Here is a 12,712-nt window from a genome sequence, read left to right on the forward strand (position 1 = left end):
GATGTTTTGATTAACAAACTGTGCTAGATCCTTTTGTATACATTATAGTAATTAGTTTAATCTTTGCAGTAACATTGTGAGTTTGGGAGCATTATTCCATTTTTACTAATAAGGAAATGAAAGTGTAACAAGGTTAAATAATTTACCATTATTAAATGGCAAAATAAGCTTTAAAGTGACTAGATGTTGAGTTGACTTTTGGAATTTGATTTCTACTTTGTATCACTATTGTGAAGAACAGGAAAGATTCATAACCATAATATAGGTATATGAAAGTGCTTTGTAAGAGTGCAGAAGATAGATGTTATCATTGCCTCTTCTTAGTATATTTCAGTATGATTTATGTTAGGTATTTGGTCTGTGAAAATGGCAAAAGTGGCTTTTGTTGTTTGTTTTTTTATTTTTGTCAACTAACAACTAACTTGTTTGTTTTTTTATTTTTGTCTTCTCCAACTTTTTCTGAGTCCTAATGTCTTTTTTTTTTTTTTAATGTGGTGCTGATTTTCAAAATCAGTGCCTCAACACATGCTAGGCAAGCACTCTACCACATAGCTACAATCCCAGCCCAGTCCAACTGTCTTGATCTGAGAATTTTAGTATGTTGGCCTGGAAAATTCTGCCATTATAAGTCATATTCCTAGCCTTGTATACAAAAACATGGATTATTTCAGAAGGAGAATTTTAAGACATTCTTTTTTGGGGTGGGGGGAAGGTATGGTGGATACCAGGGATTGAACCCAGGGCCACTGGGCCACTGAGCCACTGAGCCACATCCCTAGCCCTATTTTGAATTTTTATTTAGAGACAGGGTCTCACTGAGTTGCTTAGTGCCTCACTGTTGCTGAGGATAGCTTTGAACTCAGGATCTTCCTGAATTTTAAGACATTCTTTTAGAAAATTTGCTTATAAAATGTGATAGGTAATGTATTACAAAAAGAAAGAAAGAAAGCCTGTGATCAGAATCAGAAGGCTAATTATACATTTAATAACATCAAAGAAAAACAAATGTGAGATAATTTATGCACTTGTCATATTTTTTCCTATAATTTAGAAGTTGGACAACCCATGCTTATCTGTATCACCACCTTCCATCTTTCTTAAATACAGCATTGATAGTTTTTTATTTTCTGGGCTTCATCATCATAATGAAAGAGACTGTTTAGTCACTCCCACATATATAGTTAAGTCCTATACAGTATACTGCAAAATGTATAGATGTACACACATATATACACACATAAACACATATGATATCAATTAATTTATAGGATGGTATCTGTATTTATATAATTATTTAAAGATGGGATTTTACTACATTGCCCCAGCTGCACTAGAACTCCTGGGCTGAAAGAATTTTTCTGCCTCTGTTCTCTTAGTAACTGGGAATGATACATCCTGCAGCTGGCATGTGGGATGGTTGCAAATTACTAGTTCAGTCTCTTAATCATTGTTAACATTTCACACAATATAGTTTGTGTTCCATAAACATGAATTTATCTCTTAATCTCATGGAATTTTCTTACCTTTATCATTAGATATCTTAAAAGACTTTAATTTATTGCCTTGACTGGAGGAAAAAAAGAAACCCAAACAGAATTAATCCTAATGTTTAGATTTTTATAGTTATTTTATTAATATAGATTATTAAAGCAATTATATCTTTATACACCAAGGATAGCATATTTTTACTGTGAAAGGGGGCAACTGGTTGCTTATAATCTTCAGAGAAAATAGAAACAAAGATTTTGTCTAGATGTGAAACAAAAAAAGACTTAAATATCTTCATTCAAGGGATTAGGCATTATAATTTTTTTTAAAGAAATTGTTTTCAGTCTGATTTTATTTATCATTTTTCTTTTGCCTGAATATTTAATATTTATGGTTTTCATGTTCTAAAACTTTTTTCTTATTTTATACTAGTAGAAGAAGCTGTAATTCACATTTTATGGTCACCTGCATAGTAGATGAAAGAACTAAGAGTTTAAAAAATTTCAAATCTTTTAAGGTGGGAAAAATGCTTTCTAGTACTTATTTTTTTTATATTTTAAACACTCTTGTCTTAGTTTCTTCATTTAGTGCAATTAAAATTTTATCTTTTAAATCAAATAACATTGAATATTTGCGACATTGCAAGATAGTATGTTTTGGGACAGAATAGTATATTTGTTTATAAGTCTACTGAGCATAACAGCTATATAATCTAGTACATAAAGTGTAAGAATTCTGGTTTTCTATCTTCAATATAGGCCAAGTTGGAAGCACTTAGTAGGAATTTAATGAATTCTTATTGAATGTATAAATGAAGATTTATGCCCCTAGGGGATTTATAATCTGGTTGGAGATGAGATGAACCATAAACACTTGAAAAATTAAATGAAAGCAAGAAAATAATTACATAATAATTCTGGCTTAATGAGATTAATTATATAAAGTGTTTAACAGAGTGCCTAATACATAGTAAATACTTTGAAGTGCTTATTTTCTTCCCTTTTGACTAAACACTAAAAGTTCCATAAAATGATATTTACATGTAGAGATTTGTTTTGTTTTTAAATGATAATAAGTGCTCTTGAGTTTCAGAGAGATTACTGTGAGCTGAGTGGGCTCAAATTTGAATATTGGTAGAATATGAAAAGAAACGGTGTTTGGGGAGGTTAGCAGGAAAAGAGAAAAGCAAACAGCAAGGCATGGACCTGGAAAAGTTCAATTCTATGTGAAGATGAATTGCTTCAGTTGAAGCACAGAGTGTGTGAGTAGGGATTATGAAAGGTGAAGCTAGGAAGAGGAGTTTGGGACAGATTGTGGATATCCTTATTCTGCTGGGAAGAGGCTGGACTTTATATGCCACCTGAGATTTGTAGGTTTATACTTTATACATAGAGAATGAATGCTTTAAATATAGAAAAGTAGACCCCTTGAAGAATGCTACTTTAAGGATTAATGTACATATCAAAAGAATTTTATTGGTTTAAAATGGGTTTAGAACCCCTTTGGAGCCATAAACAACATCATACATTATAGAAGACCTGCCATTTGCATGGCATGCTTTCTGAGACCATTTCAAATCCTCAGATTTTAACATTGTAAGATTTCTGTTCAAATCTTTACTTGCTCTGAATGTATTTCTATTGAGTCTTATGTTTCTTGTATATACTACTATTCTACATGTTAATATTCTTTTCAACTTTAGTGAATGTTTTATTTTACTTTATGAATTAGTTTTGCTCAGGTTGGAGTATTTGGCGAATCAGTTCAATGATTTTTTTTTTTTAATCTCAGACATTTGGTGGGCTTGTTCACATTCATAGCTACAAGTTATTACCAAATTTGATAATCTGTTCCTTTTCAGGTTAAGAGCTATCATTTTCTTAGTCTTTACATTTTCCCTTCTTCCAATATTGTTATTAACAGTTTGGCTTTTTTTGGTGGTGATGAGGAAGACATTCTTTATGAAGAAACTCAGGGGGCTGGGGTTGTGGCCCACTGGTAGAGTGCTTGCCTAGCATGTGCAAGCACTGGGTTTGATCCTCAGCACCACATAAAGATAAATAAATAAAATAAAGATAATGTGTCTAACTACAACTAAAAAATAAATATTAAATAAAAAGAAACTCAGGGTTTTAAAAAATAAAATTTTTTATTAGTTGCTCAAGACAATACAATGATCTTGACATATCATACATTTGATTCAAATAGGGTATGAATTCTCATTTTTCCACATGTACAAATTGCAGGATCACATTGGTTATACATCCATATGTATACATACAGCAATCCTAGTGTCAGTTGTATTCTGCTACCCTCCCTATCCACCCCCTCCCCGCTCCTCCCCTCCCATCACCTCTCTCTACCCATTCTACTGTGACACTTATTTCTCTCTTTTTTTCTTCCCTTCCCCCTCACACCTTCGTATATGTATTTTGTGTAACTATGAGGGTCTCCTTCCATCTTCCGTGCAATTCCCCTTTTCCCTCCCATTCCTTCCCACCTCTTTTCCTTTTTTTGTGATAATCTTCTCATGCTCTTCCTTCCTACACTGTTTTGAGTCACCTCCCTTATATCAGAGAAGACATTCGGCATTTGTTTTTTAGGGATTGTCTAACTTCGCTTAGCATAATCTGCTCTAATGCTATCCATTTCCCTGCAAGTGCCATGATTTTGTTATTTTTTAGTGCTGAGTAATATTCCATTGTGTATAAATGCCACATTTTTTTTTTATCCATTCATCTGTTGAAGGACGTCTAGGTTGGTTCCACAATCTACCTATTGTGCATTGTGCTGCTATGAATATTGATGTAGCTGTGTCCCTGTAGTATGCTCTTAGGTACACTTGTACATTGCTGGTGGGACTGCAAATTGGTGCAGCCAATTTGGAGGGCAGTATGGAGATTCCTTGGAAAGCTGGGAATGGAACACCGTTTGACCCAGCTATTCCCCTTCTCGGACTATACCCCCAAAATAACATTTTTAGTAATTGCCTTTGAACTTTGAGATGTAAATGAAAAACATTAGGCTAAACTCATGTATTTTTAGTCTTTGAATTAGGCCTTAGCCTCTCTATTGCCTTCACAAAGTATCTTCTGCATGGGTAACCATGAGTGTCATAGTCTGATATACTGAATATGTTTGTAGAATTCTTCCCTTGATCGATATCTTCTTTTCTCACACTTCTTTGTGTGCCTGTATCTGTGTGTGTGTAGATGTGTATACCATATGCATCTGGTTTTGTATTTTTTTCAGTGAACTTTCTAGCCCCTTGAGCAAACATCAGGAACATTTGTAAAGATTTAATATTTAAGAGAGTAAAATGTCCTGTGGGAACTGATTGGTTGGGAACCTAAGTGAACCTGTATGAGATTGTAGAAAACTACTACTGGGTGGTTATTTATATACTATCATAAGGCAATGATATGGATATAATTAATTTAGTGGTTTGGGTAGTTGAGGGTTTTCTGTATGGGAAACCCAGTATTTGTTATCAGACATTTGGAGATGGCTTTGTGAAAGAATGCACCACTCTTTCCTATAGCATTTCAGAGGTAATTTGTCTCCAAAATTAAATAGATGTCCCATTGTATTTTATTTGTGTTTGTTTTTATATTCACTGTTTTTGCCTGTAACTGTTTCTATTGTAAGTACATATATCATGTTATTTGTACTCATGGTGTATATGACATGTTACATCTACTGGACTGTGAACTGTTTTATTTCTATTGTTAGTCTTTTAATCCCAGTGCCAGTAACTGTGCCTAGTACAGAGTAGGTGCTTGATTAATATTGTGAGTTGAATGAATGTGAATATTTGACTGTATCATTTGAATTATCATTTATTAGAAGACTGTACTATCTTGTCTTAGCTTTTCTTGTGGACTGGTCATGTACCCTAACTAGATTGGAAATGTGTTATGAGTAGGAACTTGATTTTGTCTTTCCTAAATTCTTCTTTATAACACTTTGGGCTCTAGTGGGTAATAGGTATTCTCAAACATGTGATTGAACTGAAATATGTTGGTAGTTTTTATTTCCTTATCAGGAGATTCCTAAAAACATAGTCATTAATAAGAAATTTGGAAGAGATTCAAAAAGCCAGTATATGTGTGTGTGTGTATATATATATATATATATATATATATATACACACTTGTCCATCAGCTTGTGGGCTTGTGTAAGACTCCATACTTCCATGGAGTAAAGAGTTGTGGTTCTGGGTCCTTGTTTTTGAGTGGCCTACTTGCTTTATTTTGGCCTTTTACCTGTGTCACAGATGATGTAAGTCAGTGGCTCTTCAAATGTGGTCTCGGATTAGAACATCACCTAGGTACTTGCTAAAAATGCATATTCTCCTGCCCCCTCCAGATCTACTAAATCAGAAACTCTGAGGGTGGAGCCCAATCTGTGTTTTAATTAGTCCTCTATGTAATTTTGATGGTGAAGTTTGATGTCACCATGTGATGTAACTATCTTTAAGAGAGAGGGCTAAAGGCAATGCTTATGTGCTAGAGAAAACCCAACTAGCAGCCTAGATTAAAGAGCATAAGTAATTAAAAGGTTTTTAGAGGAAGTTAGGTATAGTTTACAAGAAGGCATTAAGATGTAAAGCAGGGGCTGGGATTATGGCTCAGTGGTAGCGTGCTTGTCTAGCACATGTGAGGCACTGGGTTTGATCCTCAGCACCACATAAAATAAATAAAGGTATTATGTTCGTGTATAACTAAAAATATATTTTAAGAAAGATGTAAAGCAAATTATTGAAACTTCATTGTATGCTATTTTTAGCTTAAGTAAACCATATTATGGATTTTTCAAGTATTTCTCTTTTTATGTGTGATTTTGTGTCCAAATTGAAAGATGAGAACTTTAGTTTTCTGTACGTTATTTTGGATTTTTAAAGGAGTAAATGTTCTTTTTCTCCCATAGCAGATGACTGAGAAACAACTGAAAAGTATTCAACACAACTGGCACTTTGTGTTTTCTTTTTGAGTATGCTTTTTTCAGTGATGTTGTTGATTTTGAATTCGAATCCTTTTAAAAAATATTTTTATTTGTTCTAATTAGTTATATATGACAGCAGAATGCTTTTCAACTCATTGTACACAAATGGGGTACAGCTTCTCTTTTCTCTGACTGTACACGATGTAGAGTCATACTGTTCGTGTAATTATACATGTACATAGGGTAATAATGTCCCTCTCCTCCCACCATCCTTCCCACTCCCATACTCCCTCCCCTTCCCTACCTCCCCTCTACCCAATCCAAAGTTCCTCCATTCTTCCCTATCCCCCAACTTCATTATAAATCATCATCTGCATAACATAAAAAATTGGCCTTTGGTTTTTAGGGATTGGCTTATTTTGCTTAGCATGATATTCTCCAACTCTATCCATTAATCCACAAATGCCATAATTTCATTCTCCTTTAAGGCTGAGTAATATTCCATTGTGTATACAAACCACATTTTCTTTATCCATTCATCAGTTGAATGGCACTGAGGTTGATTCCATAGGTTGGCTATTGTGAGTTGAGCTGCTATAAACATTGATGTGGCTGCGTCACTGTAGTATGCTGATTTTAAGTCCTTTGGGTTTTGGTATAAATTAATTCAAATGCCTTTTAATTTTAGAGTACAAGGTAGTTAAAAATTGTGTCAAGTACATTTAAAGTATTTTAGTTTATTAGATACAATACATGCAGATAAACCTGCTTATGTATGGAAGATTTCTATTCCTTTTACAAGTTGAGTATCCCTTATCTGAATACTTGGGACCAAAAATATTTCAAATTTCAAAATTTTTTGATTATGGAATATTTTCATAGACTTTACTGGTTGAACTGTTCTAATAGGAAAATCCAAAGTCCAAGATGTAACATGGAATGCAAAAGGTTTCAGATTTTTGAGCATTTTGAATTTCATATTTTTGGATTAGGGATGCTCAACCTATATATATTCTTTTGTCAAATAAGAATTTAAAAAAAATAGATCTGGCATGATGGTGCACACTTTTAATCCTGGTGTGGGAGGCTGAGGAAGGAGGATCGTAAGTTTGAAATCACTCTCGGCAACTTAGCTGTGCTATAAGCAACCTAAGTGAAACTCTGTCTCAAAATTAAAAAAAATAAAAAGGGCTGGGGATGTGGTTCGTGGTTTAGTGTCCTTGGGCACAATCCCCATTACCAAAAAAAAAAAAAAAATTTAAAAATTAAAAAATTAGTTTCCTATTTACCATGTAGACTAAATGGTAAAATACCTACATAATATTGTTTGTCTTTTTTCTAGTGGTTGGGAAATGGAAGATCTAATTTTAGATATACTATGTTAAAAAAAAAAAACTTATAGAGCATCCCGGAAGTTTTTTTTTTCCAAATATTTATTTAGTTGTAAATGAACACACAGTATCTTTATTTATTTTTATGTGGTGCTAATGATTGAACCCAGTGCCTCACACATGAGAGGCAAGCACTTTACTACTGAGCTACAGCCTCAGCCCCCATCCCGGAAGTTAATTTTTTTGAAAATAATTCCAGAGATTTCTTTTCAAAATATGTTATTATCATTAGCTGTACTCATACACATAAATGGCAATATGATGACTTGTGCCTGCTTTTTATTTAAACTCTGGAAAGTTCAGGGGAGAACACTCTTAAGAATATTGAAGTGACATTAGAGCAGCCAGAAGTGAGATTTCTGAAAAAGTAGTCAAAATATAACAATGATATGTCAAGAATTATACCTTTTAAAAAAAAGTAGCTGAAATCATCACTTCTGTACTACTCAGTAAGTTTGGAGACCACTTACTCTCTTATTAGAGGTCTCTGTTCTGGAAGGAACTTTATTGTGAAGATGAGAAGGGAGAACTTTTAAGGAACCTTGCAAGCTATTGCATTTTCTGGTAACCTTATACATTAGGTGTATGCCTTAAGCTTTCATTGTGATAGTTTACTTAGGTCTTGGACCATCACCTTAGTTCATTTGTGAGAATGCTATTCCCTTTAGGGATATAATCTAACTAATCTTTTGGTGCTTCTTTTTATTTCTCTCTAAAACTAATGAGTGTAGACAGAAACATCCAAGACAGTCTATACATGAGACTGAATCTGATGAATGAGTATTGTTTGGTTGTAATAGGTTTCAGTTACAACACTCTGCCTAAGTTGAAGGGGATGATGCATGTAAAGGTAGGTTTAACTCCAGTTCCTTTGTCTCTCAGTTACCTTGTTACCTATGGAAACATTCATAGTTACTATATACTTGTGAATTTTTCTAGAGATAATACCTATATGTAGAGGCATATGATGTGTTTACCTTTTTCTTTCTATTTTAGAAAGACACCTGAATGGTTTTAAACATTGTTCTATGTCTGGCTTTTTTTCATGTACTCTATCATGGGTATTATCCCACCTCAGTATACATAGAGCCATCTTCTTTGTAATAACTACCTAGTGTTTTTTTCATATCCTATTTTTCATTATCCTACTTCATTTCTTTTTTCTCTTTCAGTTTTTTCTTCCATTTCCTTCTCTCCCCTGCCTTTTCAATTAAATAATCCAATACAGACAACAATATGGTGTCATTTATGGAGACTTGTTAGCTGGGATTTAATCTTTATTTTGAAAGGGATTTATATTCACACCAATTACTATGTTTTAGGCACAGGTTATTTTTTCATAAGAAATAGCTTTCTTGTATAGGAACATGTATTTTAAGACTTTTGTTTTAAATTTTCCAGATGTGAAAAACTTAAGAGATTGACATTATTCTTAAAGAGTCTTCTCTATTCTCACAGGTTTTAGTTCAGGTCCTAATTTTCTTCCAGTTGTACTCTCATAATCTGTTTAACCAGTTCCCCATAGATGGGCATTTGGATTGTACATAATTTTACCTTTTTTCATTATATCATTTCATACTTTTGCAAATATATTTGAAAAAACACATTCTTTCAAAACTATTGGGTTAAAGAATATATAAACTTACGGATTTAATAGATATTGTCCACTATAAAGTGAAACTGATATATACAAACACAGCATACAAATGCGTGCTTCTCAACATACTAGATCATTAAATTAGTGAATTACTGACCTTTATAAGTCTAATAGAAAAAGGGATATAATTACCTTTTTTTTTATTTTTGGCAGTGCTGGAGTTCAAACTGTGAGCGTAGCACCTAATAGGCAAGCATACACTACTGAGTTCCACTTCCTCACCTTTTCTTTTTTTAAATGTTTTCTTTTTTAGTTGTAGTTGGACACAATAGCTTTATTTTATTTATTTTTCTGTGGTGCCTCGCATATGCAAAGTGAGTGTTCTACTGCTGAGCCACAACTGCAGCCCACTGATTATACTTTTAATTGGCATTTCTCTTACATTTGAGGTTGAAAATGTTTTTAATAAATTTGAGCTTTTTGTATATTCTTTCTATTAACATGCCTTCCTGTGTAGTTTTCTTTTGAGTTCTGGATCTTTTTCTTACTGATTTGAAGGTACTCTGTGAAAGTTAAGGAAAAGCAAATTTGTGAACTGTGATATTCTGACTTGTTTTGTTTTGATCTTTGTCAGAAATTGTCTTATTTTTTTATAATAGTTCTTCAGCAACTTTTCAATTACTGTATAAAAATTTTTTCTGAGGTCAAATGTATTTTATAGCTTTGGATTTTGTCTTATTCTCAGAAAGGCAATGCCAACTTTGAAATAATAAAACAAAATGAAACCTGCCTTTTCTACTAATATTTTTAGTGTTAATTAGATTTTAAAAAAATTTTTTAAATTTAAAAAATTTTATTTTTATAGTTCTGGGGATTGAACCTAGGCTCTTGCATGTTCTGATAAACGTGCTTTACCGTTGAACTATACCATCACTCCTGACCCCAGTTTTAAAACTCCATCTAGCTTTTGTTTTAATCCTCATTTTCTCCAATGATGTACAGTGCCACCTTGAGCTTATACTAAATTTCTACATTGATTTGGATTTTTGGATTGTCCATATATAAGTGCCATTTTTAAAGTTAACTATTGAATTATGGCTTGAAATATTTTAAGACTTTTAAATAATTTTTGTTTATTCTTATTTATTGTTCCATGTGAGCTTTAGAATTATGTATGGTTTTGTTTTCTAAAATTGCTGGTATTTTAATTGATCTCATGTGATATTTAAAGATATTTTTAGGGAGAAAAAATTTTTGTAATGCTGAGTTTGTTTAAGAACATGGTATTTATTCACATTTTTTCATGTCATTTTTTGTTCCCTAAGCATTAAAATTTTCTTTGTATAACTCTAATTATTAGATTTTCCTGGCATTCATTCATATTATTTGCAAATGGTAACAATATTTCCTCTTTTCTATATTTTATGTGTTTTCTTGACTAAATTACATTGGCCTGTACCTCTAGCACAGTGTTAAACTTTTGTGGTGAAAATAGATATTCTTATTTTGTATCTTTGGCAGGAATGGTGTTCTGTAATCATGAAGGAGTATCATTAATATTTCGGTTACTCTTAGGTTTGTCTTTTCCACATACTCCCGTCTTCTCTGTAGTCATTCTCTTTGATAATTCTGGGGCTTTTCTTTTGATTAAATATTTAAATAACCTATGAATTGGTAGGAGGATAGGAAGCAGGTATATGTGGAAATTAGGGAAGTTGTTAGTGGATTGGAGACTGAATCACCGTATTGTAGAGTTTTATAGGCTGACATTTCAGAATCATCCAAGATCTGTAATGATAGCATAAATACAGAACTAATCAAAGCATATAGAGAAGATAAAATTGATATTTAATGTTATCATTATTTTGATTGAATTGAGTAGGTTATTGCATTTATTAAAGCCATTTTAAGAGTATAAAATTCTATGGCAAAGCATACAAATTCATGCTAATGTTTACTTTAGACTAAGATTTAATTTTGTCAGCTTTAAGTGCCTGTGTCACTATTCTACTCAGGTAAAATGATTATCTCATTATAGAATATGTAATTCCAAAAACTTCAGTATCATTGAAGTAGAAATAGATACTGTGGATATTTAATGCCTTTTCCTTTGTGTATATAATTGCTTTCACACTACTTTTAATCATTTCAATAAGACACATGAAATTCAATCAATTGAAATGTCAATTTTAAGAGCTCATTGGAATGAAAATGAAAACATTACTGTACCTACATCTTGAAGATTATAAGAAGATTGCTAAATTAGATTTTATGTTATTGTGGTACTAATAGAAATGAGTCCTTTAAATTAAACAGAATTTAATGGTTTACTCATTAAACTTTAGTTGGACGATTCTCCTAGGGATGTAGTAAGGTCATCTATAAATGTAAAGTTCTTGCTTACTTGTTAAAGCAAGTGGAAAACATTGTGGAAAAACATTGTTTTTTGTTTTAGTGGATTCATATAATAGAAATTGGAGGAATAGGGAAAAATATGAGAATGAATAGTGATAGCGTTCCTTGAGGAAACTTAAATAGAGCCCCTCCCTCACTTACAGTTAACATGAATTACTTGAATGACTTAATGTTTACAACATAGTTTTAATTCCTTAAATGGAAATTATTTTATTTCTATTTTAAAAAAAATAACTCTGGCTCTTTCCTAGTCTCTCTGTTTTACTGAAGATAAAAGGGGTTTTTTAATGGTTTATTTCCTGTAAGTAATTCTTTGGTGGGAAGCAGGAAAAGGCAGATGTCTCTGGTTTTCTTTTTTTCGCCTTTCACTTTCTTTTCTCCTGCATATAACAAATCCTAAAACAGATTTGAGAGGTTGGGAAGTTTTGTTATTTGTAGGGAAGGGCTAGGATAAAATCACTCAAGACAAAGAATTCCTTGTAAAATTTCAATATATGGTTAAACTGAGACTTTTAATTTGGAAGGAGATCATAATAGTTCATGTGATTTTGCTCCCCCTATCATTTTACTCTTTATGAAATAAAGAAACCATCTCAAAAGTTTAAGAGAAAAACCCTGAGCAAACTACTGCACACCTTGCATTTGCTTGCATTGGCTGTTTTAGATGATCAGCTCTTAGAGGATCTGGACTATGAATTGTAACATCCAGTCTGAATTAAACTGCATATAGGTGTCTTTTTTTTTTTTTTTAATCTTTTGTCTCCTTGCAGTCTGTGCTTTTCTTTATTTTTATATACTTTGTGACAGAAATGGAAAAAAATCATATATAATTATCCTATTTTCCAAAGATTCTTTGTTCAACTGAATTTTTAAAAAT

The 12,712-nt window shown here is 32.4% G+C and overlaps 1 protein-coding gene across 2 annotated transcripts in view; it reads left to right on the plus strand.

Moving 5' to 3' along the window:
- Positions 1–12,712, plus strand: part of Strn (striatin) — a 110,432-nt gene that overhangs the window by 24,177 nt on the left and 73,543 nt on the right. The gene's annotated exons all lie outside the window — the stretch shown is intronic.

This window comes from Ictidomys tridecemlineatus, chromosome 12 (assembly GCF_052094955.1).
Source record: "Ictidomys tridecemlineatus isolate mIctTri1 chromosome 12, mIctTri1.hap1, whole genome shotgun sequence".
In the NCBI taxonomy this organism is placed as follows: Eukaryota; Metazoa; Chordata; class Mammalia; order Rodentia; family Sciuridae; genus Ictidomys; species Ictidomys tridecemlineatus.